Source organism: Pinus tabuliformis, chromosome 4_2, assembly GCF_031772625.1.
Source record: "Pinus tabuliformis cultivar Carrire ecotype Pingquan chromosome 4_2, CPIR1, whole genome shotgun sequence".
In the NCBI taxonomy this organism is placed as follows: domain Eukaryota; kingdom Viridiplantae; phylum Streptophyta; class Pinopsida; order Pinales; family Pinaceae; genus Pinus; species Pinus tabuliformis.
The window spans coordinates 543,549,709-543,570,962 of NC_142304.1; the positions used below are offsets into that span (position 1 = coordinate 543,549,709).

The following is a 21,254-nucleotide window of genomic DNA, read 5'->3' on the forward strand; positions in this document are numbered from 1 at the left end:
GCAGCCACACTGGATTGTGCATTACTCAGTTCTAGTAGTCAAATAGTCTCCCAATAGCCCATATTGTGCCTCGCCTAGTCTTGGTAGTCAGTCTCTAGACCTCCCGGCTGAAATTGCGCAACCTTCATGATCAATCACACAGGTATGTTGCAATTCAATTCTCAAGTTTAGTTTGGTTTTCAACTTACAGATTTCTTTCCATGAGTGTTTCCATGTCTCTAGGTATTGCATGTGTTCATCTACCTCTCAACAATGTAGGTACAATGGTTTCCAAGAGGGCAAAGCTAAAGACACCATTCAGAGCACATCTAGAGATGCAGTCGATCAAATGTATATGAGCTTGCCTACTCATGAAAATATAAGTTGTTCGTAGACAAGAACATCAAGATATCACAGCAAGCAGCATCATGAATAGTAGTTGAAGGCAGCATACCAAACGCAGCAAATACAGTGAATGTAGAAAATGCAGCGAATGTAGTGAATGCAACAAATGTAGTGAATGTGGTGAATGCAACAAACGCAATGAATGCAACGAATGCAGCAAATTCAATGAATGCAAGAGGAAGGTTGTTAAAAATACAAAGGTGAAACAAAGTTGCAAGATCAAGCAAATCCACTGATAATGAAAGTAACTTTGGAGACTCGGGCTATGAGGTGACGGCGTGAAATGAATATCGCGTGAAGATAGAGAATGGTACAAAGAAGGAGTTGCACAGAAAGACGAATGAGTTGTAGCAAGAAAAGGAACATCAGTGGGCACAACATGCACTTGTGGATGAAAATGTGTGTCTACAAGTTAAAGATCCATCCCAACAGCTAACACGGAGTAGACATGGTGAGAAATGTTGTTGATTGGATGCAAGGGATTCAACAATATGCATTTCATTATGCGCACGCATGCAATCCAACCCATTCAACAAACTCACCATGGTGAAGACAAGAAGCAAGTCCAACTAGAGTTGAACATATACTTCATCAAGTTGATGTGCATGACCACTAGAACACACTTGAAGATCAGCACGGGCACTATGCATCAATGTGTTGCCGATTCGGCTGCACCCAAGAAGATCTTACACATGTTAGCAGATGAGTTGGATGAAGGAGTCGAACCAATGCACTGGTTGCAAAGGAGGGAAGAGTTAGCTTCAGCAAGATGTCACCATGAGGTGCATGCACACCATCACAGATGACCAAGCTTGGCATTAGCTCACCACCTTCACCATCACAAGCATGTCAAAGGGTTGGTTTCATCATAGCGGACTGAGTGTCAGTGATGTCTTGCATGGCTTTCTCAAGCCATGTTGTCTCACATGAGTACATGTGCATTGTAATGTTGAGTCATGTCAAGTGCAAGTCAAGTGTCAATAGTTGGATCTAACAATCATAGAGTAGGCGAAGAGTCATGAGGGTAGTTGAACTGTCACAAAGGGGAATGTCAAGGGTCACCCCACCCCTTGTTATAAATAGTCCCTCATAAGTCATTGTATAGGCTTTCGGTCAGCCATGCTTCCAATAAAACTATATTGGAGAGAGATTGGACAATATTGTAATGCGCCTTGGCTTCTCCACTGCACAGAGCTATTTCATCTCTTTGGAGGAGCAGGAAGATGTGGTTGTAACGTTCTGTTGTTGGGGCTAGTGGGTTTACATGGATGTATTGTATGATTGGAACTTACACTTCTTTATATAATAAGAGCCATCATGTTTTCATGCATATTTTGTTATTGTAGTTGGACTGTTTCGGCTACTATAGAAATGTATGTTACTTAACTTACGTAGTTGTGTATGAACTATTTTGTATGTAATTATATGAATCTTGTTGCATATGTGTTGTTGGTTTAGCCATCACTTTGGATTTCTAGCTGACCTGATTTCGAGCTTGTGATGCATCTTCGCTCATGTGTTCCCTTCCCAGCTAAGTACTATTACAGGTTTCCAAGGGGCGCACTCATCTCAACCCCCATGTGTTAGAACCTCTCATGCTCCTTCCCTGACTCACTGCAATGGTCATACCCTTGCTACCAACAGAGTTATCTTACTTGCCTATGTGCGACATCATGGTCAAGGCATTGCTTTATGACCCACTACTGGGACTCCTACACCAAACGATATGAGGTCTAATTGGGACTTCTTACCGGGGAGATCTCCTTACATGTTAGCAGGTCCAGCACCATCAACATTTTGGTGCTAGAAGGAGGGTCAGATGACAAGCTGAGTCCTCACATCTATTTTGAATCTCTACACATCTATCATGACTCACTATCGAGCTGCTCTTCCGAAATGTATGTCTTGTGGAAATGATTTCATCATCCCGAAAAATCTCTCAGATAACTTGTCTCATAAAATATTTTATGGTTTAGGCTATGTAGCCTTGGTTAGGCATGCAATCATCATTGTATGCTCATGCGAAAGACAAAGATTCTTTGAAGAATACATGAGTTGCACGTTGTTCATTTACACGCTTAGAGGGAACCCAATGCTATAGTGTGCCACGTTGCTCGAAAAATCTATTCATTCTCTTGCTCATCTGGTCACAAATATAGATCGTGCTTTTAATCACTTTAACTATAAAGCTCTCAACAAAGAAAATATGGAATTATGAAAAGCACCTGATGAATCTGTTGAATAGTTCCACACATGCTTTTCTAATCTCGCATACTGATTCTCAAAAGATGATATTGATTGGGAATTTCTTGATGGAAGGTTTGAGTATCTTCTTCACATGTCTGAACCCCACTCAATGCACTTCGGTGATGGAGCTGTGCAATCACAAGTAGGCATAATTTTTGTCACAAGTGCCTATCCACCTTCACCTCATCAAACATCTCCACCACCGCAAAGTGATGTGGGATATCATGCACACACCTCTGTTGAACTGTCACATCCTTGCACCCCACTTTCTCTTGATATTTGCACAGATTTAGCTTGCAAGCCTATTGGTTGTAATGTGAACTTGTTCCCCCGACCTTCGTCCTCATGTTCTATTGATCCTCTAGATTGTATTGTCTTGTGTTCTCCCATTCTGGACTCCTCACCTGTTATGAACGAGGATCAAGCTGTCGATGGATTTGGTGTTATGCAGCCAACCTATGCCATCATTAATGATGAGTGTGTGGGGGAATCTAAAGAAGATCTCATGGTGAAGGATGACTCCCTTCCAGTCGTGCCTCATCCACTTCACCTTGACATCCCTTGTGATTCTACCACTGCTAATTTCCCCTGTGAAAACCCATTTCCGGATGTTTCTACTTTTGATCATTCACATGACACCTCAGATGTCAGTCTATCATTATAGTGTAGAGAGGACACATCTTCCTCAGAAAATCTATTCAATCTTTCATTTATCTTTCTTGAAAACACAGAGGGTGAATATATTCACTTCTCATCTACCCCTCAACCCGATTCATCAAATCATGATGATGCCCACAAGTATCTTGAATTTTCTGATCTTGGGTGTCGTTATCTATTCACTTCCTCATCTGATCAAAATGTTGACTCAAATGTTGTTAATCTATCCAAGACATTGATCTATGATTTCTATCTCTCCATGAGGTCAAAACCCCCCAGACTGTCGAGGCACTTCAGCTCGAGATGATGGTTATGTCAGGCCCTCGCTGTCCTGAGGTTGGTTTCACTTCTGGTCAGGAAATTTTTGAAACACTCAAGGCTCCTCATCACTCTCTACTTTGCATTGAAGATCAACCAAACACCCTAATTTCACTTCCTCCACTCAAACTACATGATCCCATCGCTCATGCATTGGAGGAATCTTACATAGGAAGCACACATGCAAAACACAAGTGGTCTAACCTTCTCACGTTTGCTTGCATGAAACAATCAAGAGAATGCATACACTCAAGATTTTCACACAGTGTAGCATATTACCATGGCAGCTCCACAGAATTCATGTCATGCGCTCTCACTCATCTTTGTTTTGTGGATACTTGTAAGCTCGGACTATGTTTGTGTTCACTGTTACATCTTTCTTGCTTGCTACTTCACACAGTTGTCTTGCTCGCAAACCATGCCTTCACCAAAATGGGTCAACCAATGCGTCGAAGGCTGCATTGGAAGTATCACTTCACGTGAGATGACCCATGCGCTGTTAGATTAGGAGTAGGAGTAGTGTTTTCTTTTGAGTTGTTTGCTTGTATGCTTGTTTTATTACTTGTTTTGTTTGTTTGTTTATTTGCTTGCTTGTTTTCTTGCTTTCTTTGGTTTCATTTCCTCTTCTGATCTTGCTTTGCTTTGTTGCTTATTAGTACACTTGTTTCATTCATAGGTTCATTTCACATGAAGCCATGTATGACTCTTGAAGCAAACTGGGTGACGTACAAGAGGGCTTGTAGAGCTATCACTACTTGGTTATCTGTCATTTGGCCTCTATATAAAGTACTTGTTACTTTTATTCCATGATATGTCGAAGGAAAGTATGTATTGTTTGAAGTGAACCTTGGTGAAAACACACTGCTTGCGCACTAACTAGTGTCATCTACTCTAGTCAGTTGTTTTTGGGTTAACCCTTGTCAGCTCAGGCAAGTAGAGTAAGGTGAGGGGGGAAACCTTAACAGGCACGTCAAAGGTATAATAAACTATTTCTCTACTGGAACAACTTCTTCTTCTCTCAATAAGTTGGGATCCCTTTTCTGCCTCTAAAATGAATAAGTGCTATGCAAAGTTACAAAAATGAAAAAAGTGAAAAAAGTTTGAAAAAATGAAAATGAATAAGGTGAAAGAAGAGAAAGGCTTCCTGTGTAGAGAGGTGATGAAAGTAACTCCACCGGGGTACTGACCAGGCTCGCTGGCAGCGGAGCCATGCTTGTGTTCCTATGTGACTCCACTGGGGTACTGTCAAGGCCTGCTAGTAGCAGAGCAACACCTAAGATGAAACTAAGACTCTGATGACTATACTACTTGTGCACTAATATACCCCTCAACCCCAATTGAAACAACTGTGTTGCCTTGGATTGGAATGTGTTTTAATTGACCAAGAGCTTGGTAGAAACTACATATCACAATCAAGCTAGTGTGGAAACCAAGAGGAGTTGAGAACTAAACAATACTTCTCGAGGTGTTAGACTTGCTTTTCATGAACAAGGTCCATTCAGAGAGATGGAGTTCTACCAATGTGTTGCCAAGTGTTGTAGCAGCTACAACCACCCTCAAAAAATTTCCTTAGCTTCGTTTTGGAGCCTCCCTTCCAACCTTCACAGCAGCTTGCCTTACTTTGTCAAGTTCACAAGCTTCAGCATTTTTCTTACACAAAGGCAGCCTGTCGATCACATCTCGATGCATTACCCTCATAGGCTAATCACCTGGACTTGGTCCAGCTATATGCTAAGAAACTTCCCCAAGAAATTACATAATTCTATAGGGAAACTAGCCTTACCTCCAAGAATTGCGCAATCCTGACTGGCAGCTTGTTGGGCTCTAGAATTTTGCAATTCTTCCAGTCAGTACTCATAGTGAAAATTGCGCAATTTTCCCTAGCATGGCTACTCAGCCTAGAATTTGTGAAAATCGAGACAGCAGTTTCTGTTCACACCTAATCTTCAACGGTTGGGTAAACGGGAACGTGAACAATCATCAAGAAGATGAACTGATCCATCCATTTTATGTATATAAACAATAGTTATCTAATGAAATAGACAGTCAGTTTTCTTCTGCCCATTTTTGGAGTTACCCTGGCCTGACATGGTATCAAAGCGCAGGTCCCAGATTCCTTGTAACTCCTCTAATAACGCCTATGCCTGAACGTTTGCCTGGCGCCTTTGCCTGAACATTTGCCTGCCCAGAAATGATGGTGCACTGCACCACCTCTGTCGCTGCCCAGAGATGCGTTGGACCCAACGCTCATTGAGGCGGTAGACGGTTCGCTAGCTGCTGTTTCGTCCGAGGAGGTAGACGGTTTGGGCGAAGAATCGAGTGTTGCTCCCATTCTAAAAATCTCTGTAAGACCATTGAAGGCCTCTGTTCCCATTGAAGGCAGCGGGGTTTGCTCTTGACAGCGTCACGGATTGACAGGGACTTGCTGGTGATCGAAGGTGGGAAGCGACCGGCGAGGAAATTCGCTGTTTGGTATCGGCTCTTACCTTTAATTGCAAAATTTTTTGATAGATTTTCTGGAGTTAAGGCGAATTTACACTCGGATTTGTGAACTGAGTATAGTTTTTGAGACTTTGAAACTAAACTCGTGGTATCCCAAGAATGCTGGCGACTCCGCATACGACTGAGATGTGAGACTGTGGTGCGTTGCATTTGTCTTCTGTGAGGAGTGTTATGTCTTGATCCTCTACAGTGTGCAATATATATTGGTCCTCAGGAACCCATAACTTGTGGACATTTCCTCTCTGTCTGTCATGGACTGTAACTAGATGCTGTGGGACTTGAGGTAAAGTTGCGGACTGCTCATTTGAATTGGAATGAGTCCTTTATTCCTGAAGTGTTGCACTGGTTCTGCATGTATTTCGACTGATAACTTTTTTGCTTTGAATTAAGTGAGTTTTTTCGATTGTAAGTTTGGTAGAAACCCAATTGCAGGAGACCTGCTTGAGTCCTGCCACTGCCATTCTCATCAAATTCGCCTGGACTTTAGCACTCGACAAGGTAGAGACTCCGCATGAAAAGGCGTTGCATTTGTTTTCTGCGAGGAGGTATAACGTGTCCCTTAAGTTTGAGAATGCCGATATATGACAAGAGAGATGTTTTTAACTTCAGTATGGCGGTTCTAGTATAATGTTGCGCAGATGATTTTAACTTCAGTGTATAGTAGTTTTGGTATAGTGTTGAGCAGTTCTTCAGTGTATATTTATGATAGCAGTTTTGGTATAGCGTTGAGCAGTTTGTTGACTTCATGATATTACACAGTTTAAATAATTCAAAGCATTTGTATATCATTCAAAATATTGCGGTGTTTCCATAATGTCTTATATACCAAAGCATTTGTAGTATTGATATATTGAAGTGATATATTAATAGAATGAAGTGGTATATTGAAGTGATATATTAATAGAATGAAGTGATATATTGAAGTGATCCATTGCGCATTTTTCAAAACATAGTAGTATTGCAGTGATATGTACAATGAAATGCAGATGTTTTTAGCAAAATATTAGAGGGATTTGAAGGCTGTAACGTAAGGATTTTTTTTAGCAGAAGTAATTTTTTACAGAATGCATTCAATCATCTCTATGGTCGGAATAGTTATCACTGGCAAGGAGAACTATTCTGAATGGTCTCGGATGGTAAAACACACCCTCATCTACAATGAGTTGTGGAAAGGAGTGTGTGTCGGAGAAGAAGACAAAGACCCTGTGCAGCCCACATCAGATAAAGAACTTGTCATTTGGGAAAACAAGAACAAAAAAGCCTATGCATTAATCGCAGCATCTGTAAATGAAGAAGTAAGTCGTCATATTTCATCCTATTCCACTGCCTTTGAAGCTTTACAAAAGCTGAAAGAACTCTATGATTCACATTCTGCACTTGAAGTTGTTCAGCTCATGATTAAACTCTTCACTCTTGAACTGAAAAATAATGATCCTCTTGCTCTTGCATCTGAAATAAAGTCTATAATGCATGATATTAAATCCACTAAGGTTGAGCTGGATATCTCTCTTATTGCCTTTCTCAAAGCACTCTATCCTACCTACTCCAATTATCTTGAGTCATTACAAGCAAATGGAAATCTTAAAGATATAACTTTTGACTCTCTTGTGAAAAAGTTTGCTGAAAGAGAGAAAGCCTTTGGAAAGAAGACAGTCCCTGAATCTTCTGAAGAGAATTTTTGCCTTGCTCATAAAGAAAAGAATCCTGCTCAAGATTCTACAAGAGGAAGAGGTGGACGAAGAGGAAGAGGAAGATACTTCAGAGGCAGGGGGGAAGACATTCTCAAGGAGAAAAGGCAGATCTGCATTGCATTCACTGCAAACGAAATGGATCACATGATGCTTCTACATGCAAGCTACCATGGGACAAAATTGAGCAGAGAAGAAACCAACAGAAAGGTAAAACTGATGACACAGACAAAGGTAAAGCACCTGAATCCACTCACTATATTGAGGCACAATGTAACATTGGAGTAAATGAAGATTTGTTTAATGCTTCACTTGCTTCTTCGAAAAATGATTGGTTGCTTGATTCAGGAGCAACTTGTCATATGACTCATAGGAAATATTTTTTTGAAGATTTCACTGATAATGTTGATGGAGCAGTATACTTTGCAGATCAGTCAAAAATCAAGCCATCAGGGCTTGGCACAATTAGGCTTAAACTGCCTGGTCTTCCAGACTTTCTTCTGGATCATGTTCTATATCTCCCACAGCTCAAGAGAAACTTGATGTCCTTGGTCCACATCCGCCAGCAAGGTCACTCCATTCATATGTTTGATGGAAAGCTTGAGGTAAGAAAGGCATCTGACCACTCACTTGTTATGAGGGGAATAGAAGAAGAAAGACTTCTTAAACTTCAAGGAACCTCTACTCATGCACAACATTTCTCATATATTTCTCATCATGAAGAAGGTACACTTCCATCAAGTTTATTATGGCATGCTAGATTTGGACATTTAAACTATGACAGTCTCCGCTTATTAAAGAAAAATGGTGTTGCTGGTTTGCCTACAATTCCTAGAAAACATAAGCAATGTGATGCTTGCATTCTAGGAAAGCATAGCAAACAGTCTTTTCATGATTCACATTCAAGAGCATATAGGAAGCTTGAACCCATTCATTTAGATTTATGTGGTCCAATGCCTGTTCCTTCTGTAAATGGAAATAAATATATCATGACATTTATTGATGATTACACCAGAATGTGTTGGGTTTATTTATTGAAGAACAAATCTGATGCTTTTCAAACATTCAAGAATTTTCATAAGTGGATTGAAAATGATGCACAATCTCATATTGGGTCTATTCGCACTGATAATGGAAAAGAATATACATCAAATGAATTTGAAAACTATCTTCGCCGACATGGGATCAAACATCAAACAACTGTACCTTATAATCCCCAACAGAATGGTGTAGCAGAAAGAATGAATAGAACAATTTTGAATATGGTACGATCCATGTTTTTCTTCAAAAATGTAAAGATAATGTTTTGGGCTAATGCTATTCTATGTGCTGCATATATAAAGAATATATGTCCATCTAGTGCTATAAGAAACAAGACTCCTTATGAATTGTGGTATGGACATGTTCCTTCGGTAAAACATCTCAGGATTTTTGGTTCCACCTGTTATGCTTTAATACCAAAGGTACATAGAAACAAACTTGGTGCTAGAAGTCGTAAGTGTATCTTCCTGGGGTATTCAAACACCTCTAAAGCATACCGTCTCTGTGATGAAGTAAATAAAAAAAAAATTTGTATCTAGAGATGTCATTTTTCTTGAATCATCCAAATCTGACAGTGTTGTTGAGCGGCAACTTGATCGCTTGGATAGATTCACAAAAAAAAAATCATTTCAAGATTTTGATAATCATATTCCACATCTTGAAGGGGGGATTCCTATACTAGATCAGCATCTGGAATCTTCTTCTGAAGAACAATCTCCCTTGCATGAAACTCCAACACTAGATGATCCTTTAAGTGATGTAATTGATAGAATTGGGAGACTCAATCTTGATTCAGTCCCAACTCAATCAACAGAGCAGCCTGGACCATCTCAGAAAGGTCCCCCAAAGTGGCTGACAAAGACACTTGAAAGTGTTCATCCTGATGAAATTGGAAAAACAGGAACCAGAAATACAAACCGACAAGATGGAGGTGATGTAGATAACTCTAATTCACCTGTTGATATGGATGTTACTTATGATTGTGAATTGAACTTGTCTACAGATTTTGAACCAACTTCCTTCAAAGAAGCTGCTTCTCATGATGAATGGAAAGAAGCGATGCAGAAGGAGTATGATGCCCTCATAAATAATGGCACTTGGAAGCTGGTTGATCCTCCATTTGGAACCAAACCAATTGGCTGCAAGTGGGTCTACAAGAACAAGTACAAAGCTGATGGCTCACTTGACAAGCACAAAGCTAGGCTTGTGGCAAAAGGTTTTGCACAGAAGGAAGGGGTCGATTATGAGGAAACTTTTTCCCCCACAGCAAAATGGGCCACCATCCGGACACTCTTTGCACTAGCTGCTCAGAACGGTTGGAAAGTCCATCAAATGGATGTAAAAACTGCATTCTTGAATGGAGATCTAAAAGAAAATGTTTTTATGTCCCAGCCTGAAGGATTTGCTGTGAAAGGACATGAACATAAAGTATGCAAACTTGTGAAGTCCTTGTATGGCCTCAAACAAGCACCACGAGCCTGGTATGAAAAACTAACTGAGCTTCTTCTGAAACTCAACTTCAAACATTTTGATCTTGATGATGCAACTTTATTTGTCAAGAAAGTTGGCAAAACAGTTGTATATCTTGTGGTATATGAAGATGATCTTTTAATGACAGGGAACAATGAAAGCTATATTGCATCCATAAAGAAAGAATTAGGAAAAAGTTTTGAAATGACTGATTTGGGCTATGTTCATTACTATCTTGGCATTGAAGTAACCCAACATCCAAAATCCATATTTCTTTCTCAAAAGAAATACATTGGAGATTTGTTAAACAGATTTGGCATGACAGAGTGCAATCCTCTTTCTACTCCAATGGAACAAAACTTGAAGCTCACATCTATTGAAGGAAAGGAATTTGAGGATGCAACAAAGTATAGACAACTTGTAGGAAGTCTCATCTACCTCACTACTACCAGACCAGACATTTCTTTTGTTGTTGGAATCCTCTCCAGGTTTATGCAAAAGCCTTGTGAGGGACATTGGTCTGCTGCAAAAAGAGTTCTAAGGTACTTGAAGGGAACTCAAGACCTTGGAATCAAGTATACACAGGTGGACGACTTCAGCTTGATTGGATACTCTGATTCAGACTTCGATGGAGACAAAGAAACTGGGGTATCTACTTCAGGATATGCTATGAGTCTTGGATTAGGAGCTGTCTCCTGGAGATCACGCAAACAATCAGTTCCAGCAGATTCCACAACAGAAGCAGAATACGTGGCAGCAACTGAAGCAACGAAAGAAATTGTGTGGCTCAGGAAAATTCTTGAAGATTTGCAGGTAAAAAAAGTACAATAAACTCCACTCATGATTGATAACACCTCTGCAATAAATTTGGCCAAGAACCCAAAGTTCCATGATCGTACTAAGCATATCAATACTAAATATCATCTGATCCGACATCATGTTGAGGCCAAACGTTGGGTCCCTATAATACTAGTGATTACCCCATTACTATTGTAGTTATACCCCTTATTTATATTGTTGTGCCCCTATTACCCCCATATTGTTATTACTGTGCCCCATAGAATCCCTCTATTGTTATTTTTGTGGCTTTATATTATTATTGTTAGGTCGGCTGGATTATATTGTGACTCCTTAGACTCCTATATATAGAAAGGAGGTTTTGTCATTTGTAACATCCAAGAATTGTTCATTTATGTAATGTAAAGGAGGTTTCCCCCTCGAAGAGGCTGAATTCTAAGGCGTTGATCTTTCTTTTCTATCTTTTCTTGAGCTGGTTTCATAACATTTGGTATCAGAGCTTTGGATTCTAGGGTTTCGCTGCTCCAAACTGGTCATCGTGGAATTTTCACTATAACCTTTTTTCTGTGACGTTTCAGAAGTTGCAAAAAAAACCCATTTGAGAAGAAATCGAGCTGAACCTTGGGTCCAAATTTCAGAGTTTTTCGCGCGATATTTACGGAGATATGATCTGAGGAAGTTGGTCTTTTTGCAGACTCCTGAATTACATTCAAAATAGGTGACCTGGGGAAAATCGTCATAACTTTCTCTCTGGGGATCAGATTGAAGTTTCGTAAGAAGGTACAGAAAGAGGATAGACTGTAGTTTCTTGTGGGTGTTTTTCAGATCCAAAGGTCGAAACAGTGACTCGCAGCACGTCATACAAGTTAGCTCTACTGAACTAGTCTATAATCAAGTCACTGTGGGAGATTTCGCATAACTCTTCCTTGGAGAATCCAATTTGGGTCAGACTTGTGGCATTGGAAAGAGGACACAGAGAGATACTACAGGTCACAAGTTCAGAACTAGATGATTGGAAAGTACAGAGATACATCAGAGGCAATATCGAGCTCCTACAAAGTGAAAAACGGTGTGTAGATTTTTTTTAAATTTTTGCTTAAGCTTGGTTTGAAAATTTATTTTGAAGGAATTCAAAGGGCATAGTAGAGCATTATTATCGGTAACTGATGCCCCGAGGAAAGAAAATGCAAACACCTAGTAAGGAACCTGAAATCTCTAGCATGACTCATGAAGAAGAGGAAGAAATGCTACATGATATATCAAAATTACAAGAACAAGTGCAACAAATGTCACGCTCACAAAAGTTAACAGATGCTAAGATAAATGGCGTGGAAGCTAAGATGAATGGCATGGAAGCTAAGATGGACAATTTGAAGATATATTTGAACACAAATTTGAAGACAGGCATGGCAGATTTGAAGACAGATTTGACTAATTTTCTACAAGAAATACTTACTAATGGTGAAAAGGTAGTAAAGGAAACTCATGATGAGAACAAAAGAAATGTTAATCATGATTCCATAGACGCTAATGTTGGATCGAAGAATCACCACATTCCAAAAATCGATATGAGGAAGTTTGATGGCAAGGATCCCGCCACATGGATATTACAGATGGAGCAATTCTTCGATCTCAATAATGTGCAAAACACACAAAAGGTACGTATGGAAACTTTATATTTGGAACCAAATCAGTTTGTATGGTATCAATGGCTTTGTTCTCGTAAATAATTTATCACTTGGGCAATTTTTACGGAAGAATTGATAGCACATTATGAGGATACAAAAAGCAACACTTTTTTTAGCCAATTGATAAGTCTCAAACAAAAGGGTTCAATAATGGAGCACATTGAGGAGTTCCAAAAATTGAACATAAGGGTAAAAGATATTCCAGAGGAGCATAGGATTGATGTGTTCATAGGGTCTTTAAAGGATAATATCCAACATGATGTGCGCCTTTGGGAACCTGATTCATTAGAGAAGGCATTCAGGTTAGCAAGAAAAATGGAAAGCAAAATTATGGCAACTAGGAAGCATACCATTCACAACTATAAAGACGGAAGTGTTGTTGCCCATAGTCTTCCACAACCTACAAGGTTGACACCACAACAATTGGAAGAAAAAAGAGCAAAAGGGCTTTGTTACAATTGTGATAGCAAATACACAAAAGGTCATAAGTGTGCTGAGAAGAAATTATTCTACATAGATTGTGAAGAGGAAGAAGAAAAGGAGCAAGAAAGGTCAAAAGAAGAGGATATATTCCAGGAACAAAGCCTAGATGAAGAACAAATAAATCCGACCATATCTTGTAATGCATTGGCGGGAATTACCACTCCTCAAACCATCAAGATAGAAGGACAAATCAAGAAGAAAAAGGTAATAGTGTTGATTGATTCAGGAAGCACCCACAATTTTATTCATTGTAGGGTAGCAAAAGAATTGAATTGCTTCCTATATCCAGCACCAGAGTGTCAAGTGATGATTGCAAATGGAGGAACAATAAATTGTTCTGGAAAGTGCCATAATATCAAGCTATCCATGGGAGAATATGTATTGACTAGCCCAATGAATGGGAGGTGCTGATGTTGTACTAGGAGTCCAATGGCTACAATCCTTGGGTACAATAGCTTTTAATTTTCAAGAACTTTTCATGAAATTTTCTATGGAAGGAAAGGAAGTTGAATTAAGGGGTATTGCAGGGAAACCAAGAAAGATAATCAGCTCTAATGGCATGACAAAGCTTCTAAAAAAGGAGCAAAGAGGTGTAATTGCACAATTATGTTCGCTAGATGTTTCCACATTGGAATCATCTATTTCTCCAAATCTCCAAAAAGTCCTGGACAATCATTCCAAGGTATTTGAGACTCCCAAAGGTCTCCCACCTATGCGTGATCATGATCATGCTATTCATCTGATTCCAGGAAGTGTTCCTCCAAACATCAGGCCGTACAGATATCCATATGTCCAAAAAAGTGAAATTGAACGTATGGTTGCAGAAATGCTAGAGGCTGGTATAATTCAACCGAGTCAAAGTTCTTTCTCAGCTCCAGTAGTATTGGTGCACAAGAAGGATGGATCATGGCGCATGTGTCCAGATTATAGGGAGCTCAACAAGCTCACTATTAAAGATAAGTTCCCCATTCCTGTCATTGATGAATTACTGGATGAATTGCATGGATCAATTTACTTCACCAAGTTGGATCTTCGTTCGGGATATCATCAAATCAGAATGAAGATTGAAGACATTCCGAAAACGGCATTTAGAACTCATGAGGGTCATTATGAATTTTTGGTCATGCCTTTTGGCCTTACCAATGCACCTTCAACATTTCAAGGTTTGATGAATTCAATTTTCAAACCATTCCTTAGAAAATTTGTGTTGGTATTTTTTGATGATATACTAATCTACAGCAAGTCTTGGAAGGATCATGTTGAACATGTTGACAAGGTGCTACAACTATTGGAGGAGAAACAATTATATGCAAAAAGATCCAAATGTTTCTTTGGAGTCCAGGAGGTGGAATATTTGGGTCATATTGTATCTCATGAAGGAGTTAAGGTAGACCCTAGCAAAATTAAAGCCATTAAGGAATGGAAAATCCCCACATCCATAAAGCATCTGCGAGGATTTCTTGGGTTGACAGGGTATTATCGCAAGTTCGTTAAGAATTATGGGAGAATAGCAGCACCTCTAACAACATTATTGAAGAAAGATTCATTTTCATGGACTCCGGAAGCAACAAAGGCCTTTAAACATCTTAAAGAGGCAATGTGCCAAGCACCGGTCTTAGCTACACCGGACTTCACAAAAACCTTTATTGTGGAATGTGATGCTTCAGGAAATGGAATTGGTGCTGTTCTAATGCAAGATGAAAGACCCATTGCTTTTGAAAGTCGTCCAATCAAGGGAAAGTTTTTAAGCAAAGCTATTTATGAGAAGGAAATGTTGGCAATACTCCATGCACTTAAGAAATGGCGACCCTACCTAATGGGAAGACACTTCAAGGTAAAAACGGATCATGATAGCCTTAAATACTTTTTAGAACAAAGATTATCCTCTGAAGAGCAACAAAAGTGGGTCACAAAGATGTTGGGTTATGACTTTGAAATCATCTACAAAAAAGGGAAGCAAAATGTGGTGGCAGATGCACTCTCAAGAAAGGATGAGGATATGGAAGCATTGTTGTGTGCCATTTCTATTATCCAACCAGATTGGATAAACGAAGCAAAGGAGGAATGGAAGAATGACGAAGAAGTGTGGGCACTTATTCAAAAGCTACAACAAGATTCCAGTACTTCTGATACATTTAGCTGGAAAAATGATTCGTTATGGTACAAAGATCGCTTATACCTCTGTAAGAATTCCCAGCTAAAACAAAAGATTCTTATGGAATTGCACACTTCTCCCTTAGGAGGGCACTCAGGATTTTTAAAAACTTACCACAGGGTTAAGAAGGAATTTTTTTGGGATGGCCTTAAATCAGATATTCAAAAGTTTGTGGCGGAATGTTTGGTTTGCCAACAAAATAAAGTTGAAACAATTAAGACACCGGGTCTATTACAACCTTTATCCATTCCAAGCCAACGTTGGGAGGAGGTTTCAATGGATTTTATCACAGGTTTACCCAAGTCTGAGGGAAAGAGTGTCATCATGGTGGTAGTTGACAGACTTACCAAGTATGCACACTTTTGTGCATTATCACATCCATTTAAAGCCAGTACAGTTTCTACTGCATTTATGGAAACAGTTCAAAAGCTACATGGAAACCCAAAGATTATTGTAAGTGACAGAGATCCCATTTTCACTGGAAATTTTTGGACAGAATTATTTTCTTGTCTTGGTACTCAGTTAGCTCATAGCTCATCTTATCATCCTCAATCTGATGGGCAAACTGAGATAGTAAACAAATGTTTGGAAGGATATCTTCGTTGCTTTGTATCTGATAAACAGACACAATGGGTCAAATGGTTGCCTCTGGCTGAATGGTGGTATAACACTTCCTTCCATACAGCAACAAAAATGACCCCATTTATGGCACTTTATGGGTACCAACCACCATCAATCACATCATATTTAAGAGAAAATTCTAAGGTTCAGGCAGTGGAACATCACATCGAACATCAACAACAAGTCCTCCAACTCTTAAAGGATAACCTCGTGTTGGCACAAAATAGAATGAAACAACAGGCAGATCAACATCGCAGTGAAAGAAGTTTTGATGTAGGTGATTTGGTATTCCTACGACTACAACCATATAAGCAAATGTCCCTAAAGCAAGCTAAGAAGGATAATAAATTATCACCAAAGTATTATGGTCCGTACAAGGTGTTGGAAAAGATTGGTACTATGGCATACAAATTGGAGCTTCCTACAGCTTCTCGATTGCACCCAGTTTTCCATGTTTCATGTTTAAAGAAGGTTATAGGCGACAAGCTCCCAGTTCAAACAATATTGCCAGAACTTGACGAGGAAAGAAAAATTATATTGGAACCGGAAGCAGTCACAGAAACAAGAACTCGACAGCTACGAAATCGATCAATTTCAGAGTATCTTATCAAGTGGAAGAACTTATCCGCTGAAGATTCCACATGGGAGGATGAGAATTTTATGCAGAAGTATCCAAAACTGCTCAAGCGTTGAGGACAACACTATTTTGAAGGAGAGGGGCATGTTGGGTCCCTATAATACTAGTGATTACCCCATTACTATTGTAGTTATACCCCTTATTTATATTGTTGTGCCCCTATTACCCCCATATTGTTATTTCTGTGCCCCATAGAATCCCTCTATTTTTATTTATGTGGCTTTATATTATTATTGTTAGGTCGGCTGGATTATATTGTGACTCCTTAGACTCCTATATATAGAAAGGAGGTTTTGTCATTTGTAACATCCAAGAATTGTTCATTTATGTAATGTAAAGGAGGTTTCCCCCTCGAAGAGGCTGAATTCTAAGGCGTTGATCTTTCTTTTCTATCTTTTCTTGAGCTGGTTTCATAACACCAAAATAATCCATCTCCGTCATTGTTCCACAAATGAGCAAATTGCAGACATCTTCACCAAAGCGCTTGGAAGAGAAAATCTTGAAAGATTCAGAACGATGCTTGGACTCACCAACATCCCTTCAGATTAAGGGGGGGGAATGTTCACACCTAATCTTCAACGGTTGGGTAAACAGGAACGTGAACAGTCATCAAGAAGATGAACTGATCCGTCCATTTTATGTATATAAACAATAGTTATCTAATGAAATAGAAAGTCAGTTTTCTTCTACCCATTTTTGGAGTTACCCTGGCCTGACAGTTTCTCCACCCATAAATTACGCAAATATCCTAGGTAGTCAGCCTAGCTTCCAACTAGAAATGCACATTTCCTTCAACTAGTCAAACAACCTCTTACATGTGCAGTTGAGTTGACCGATTCCCTCCGGGACCGAGCAAAACAAACTTGCATGCATGGGATACTTCTCCCAAGGTAGCATGCAAAGGCATCCCCTGTTTCAAGGATCTATGTTTAGCAAGTGGAGATTACATGTAAGGATCATTTATTAAACCTCCCACCAAGTGTCGCTTTCCCTAGAATTGTGGCACGCAAGTCACAACCTCGATGTTATCAAAAATCATCGACCAGATGTTGCAGATGTCATTACTCACATCAACCTTGTAGCTCTGACATCCCACATCACATCTAGGAGAAGTCGGCACATTCAGCTCAGTTGTTTTGGGGTAAGCCCGCTTCCCATGCCTTGTGTTGCATTTCTATCGCTTTTTGTGTTTTCACTTGTATGAGTATTGTTTTCTTGATTTCTTTGAACACTTGCTGTCGTTTACATGTATATTAGCTTGTCCTAGCACCGTTTCAATTTTCGTCAACATCTCACTGATGTCGCATGCATGAAGCTGTTTTTAACGAACGGTCACCAATTTAGAGACTCACCTCACCCACATGCATGTTGTTCCATTTTCTGAATTTTTCATTCATTATTTGTGTTATCTCAAAATCAGGCCCTGGAATGCTGCAAACCAGGAAGACTTCAAGTAACTGTTTCAAACCAATCTTTTGACTAAGGCTTAGCCTCCTTAGCCTGAGAGGGCTCTCTCAAAGGGTTATTGATTTTGGTTAAGAATAAGATGGCTAACTCTTTGTGATATATCTATGATAAATATGGATGCTGGAAAACATTAAACAAGTTTCCATTGGGCCTATGGAGTCAATAAGACCTCAATAAACAATGATACTGCCTTTACATAGAAGTCAGGGCATTTAGCATTTGGATGTTCAGAACACAACTCATATAAAACCACAGTTCATAAATGCATACAGGAAATCAGAGCACAACCAGTGAATTCTGAGTGATTACACATCTATGCAACTGTAAAAGACATTAAGGAAAGAATAAAATCACACATTCTGAACATGGAAATCCTTCATGAATCCTGAGAAGAAAAGCAGCCAAATTATATTACTGAAACTCTGTCTTTACATAAGCCAAAACAGTACTCTGTTATAAAATTTCCAACCCCCATTACATTGTTGTTTCAGTTATATATAGAATCCTTATTCTAACTAATTCGAGCTTCCTCCTCCAGCATGAGGGGAATTCAATAACTACCTCTACTGACACCTATCAGCTATTGAACTAACTAATGAATACAAATAAAGTGCTGACTGGAGTTTTTAAAGAGTTCTAAATTAACTATGACTCTAACTCCATTTTCCATGCATAATGGCCTCTCCTTGTTCTTTGACACCTGGTTCTCTTTCGATTTGGCTGAGATGGATGTTTAATGCTCCATATTGACCTTGAACGCTGAATCTTTTAACTGCTCAGAAGTATTAGGAGATTTCCCTTACTTCTCGGCTTTAGTTTTCCTCAAAATGCTCGAATGTACAGAAGCATGTCCTCTAGCCTTTAATAACCCAAAACATGGAATACTGCCACGTTCTTGATGTGCTGTAAGCTTCATCGATGGACATGTGTGCAGGCAGAAGTTCCTTGTATGCACATCATTTGATACCTCTTGAACGGTGATAAAGGGACTTTATGACAAAAATTCGAAATTGGATTTGAATATTCAACCCTTTAAAAAAAAACATCTACCTGTCTTGATCTGATTGACTATTTTTGCTCCAGCTGATGTCTTGCATACCCTTTTGGCGTTTCCCTTTCAAAATTCCCGCTCATAATACAAAACTGCCTGTCTGTGTTAAAACCATCACCTACAGCAGTTTTGTAGCGCGCTACGAAACTGCTGAGTTATTTGCATTCCTTCTCCCGGTTAAGTCAATTGTGAGAGGTGTTGAACAAGATGGGCATGAAGACTGTCCAAAAGTTGAGGTATATTCTTCTATACAACCTCTGCAGAATGTGTGTCCACATGATGCACTAACTGGATCATCGCATTGATCATTACAGAGACTGCAAACATTTTTTGCTGTAGATGAATCAAATGTGTTGTTCTGACCATTTGCAAGTGACATGGAAGTTTTAGAATAAACCACCAGGTATGGATGATCTACTGCCTGGCGCAATCTTGTGAGCAGATCAAAGATATGAGCATAATTGTTAAGAAGTGTTCCCGCAGTTATATATGTGTTAAACTGTGATTGACTTTGCGTATATAAAGCTTGGTAAAAGTCCTCTTCTCTTGCATCAAATGCATCCCGTCTTAGAAATGCTACTCTGGGAGGAAAGGCAAGATCTGCTACCCATTCGTACTTGGTATGCCTTAAAACTATGCTATCTAGAACTTTGTACTTGAGCAAAATCAGAGCCTGATGACCTTCATATCTGTAGCCCCATTTCTTTATTGGATTTGCAACATACTTATTCCACCAGCAAAAATGGTGTAGTGGTGAATGATCACAATGATCATATTTCCGCCAATGCTTGCAAAAGCTATAATCAAGTGATTTGCAGTCTCATTTCTTACAGAAGTAATAGGAGTAAGGATAGATCTCTAAGAACCGAACAAGCGAATACAATTCTCCCACACGGTTTTGAAGAGGAGTGCCACTGAGAGCCCACTTGTAAGATGACTGTAATGAAAATACAGTTTTAGCTGTGTTGCATCTTCTATTCTTGATAAAATGGGCCTCATCCAATATTATTCGATTCCATTTGACTGAATGTAGAATAGAGGACCCTGTGTCAGCTGATGAACCTGAGGCATTGCTGGCAGCCTCTATAGTATCTTCAAAATCGGTATTCACGTTTTTCTGCTTTCTCCATTTCCTTTGACCCTTACCCTCCACATATCCATCGGTCTCTTTCATCTGCGATTTGCATTTCCTCCTGCCAGAAGCCAGTTCGAATTTTTCATCATCTATTGGTCTCTTAGACTTTCGTTTCCCCTTCAACTTCTTGTCATGGACATCTGTTTCACTATCAATACCCGCATTACCTGATTTCCTTTTTTACATTTTTTCATTGGCATTGCTTTTCAGTTTTCACGGCAGTGGGTCCACAAAAGAAACGGAGGTGGATGGCCAACCGATCTGGATAAAATAATTTAGTACACCATTGACATTTTTCTTTTGCAGGCATCAAATGCTTTCTATGTTCTATCTCAACAATGGAATAAGTAGTCAAAACAAAATCGTATTGAGAAAGCTCGGCCACATCTTTACATCTATTGGCGCCATGATAAATCAAAACTTTAGTGCTTCCTTCAACAGTGAACCCAACAATCTTGTTCCTCCATTTGCAAGTCCGTATAAACTTGCATTTCTCACAATATTCCCACCCGTTGTGGACAGAGTGTGCGTTCCATGCCCTTCTTTGTCTCGCGGGGAACGATATTCCTCTAATAGAGACAGATTCAGATGCCCATATAAAGCTTCAAATCCCTTGATAAAGTATCTAGCTCCAATCAATTTCCTGTTGCATTGACTTGAAGTGAATTTTGTGCCATTTTGGCAGATCCCTTTCCATCTGGTCGGAACAGACCTGAAACATTTGTCACTGAAGCTTGCAGATTCAGGCCATACTCCTGTATCCAGGTGAGCAATGATAATGTTCTTCCGGAACTCTCCTTATTTCCATAGCGATTGCTCAGGAATTTCTTCATTTTCAGACTCTCTCGCTCCTTTTTCTAGGCCAAGAAATCCCCATGAGTGAGTTGTCTGCAGACTGCCGACTTTGTTGAC

The 21,254-nt window shown here is 39.5% G+C and overlaps 1 pseudogene; it reads right to left on the minus strand.

Annotated features, from left to right (window-relative positions):
- Positions 1 to 19,346: 19,346 nt before the first annotated feature.
- On the minus strand, positions 19,347 to 21,175 carry LOC149170433 (ATP-dependent helicase rhp16-like; annotated as a pseudogene).
- Positions 21,176 to 21,254: the final 79 nt, after the last annotated feature.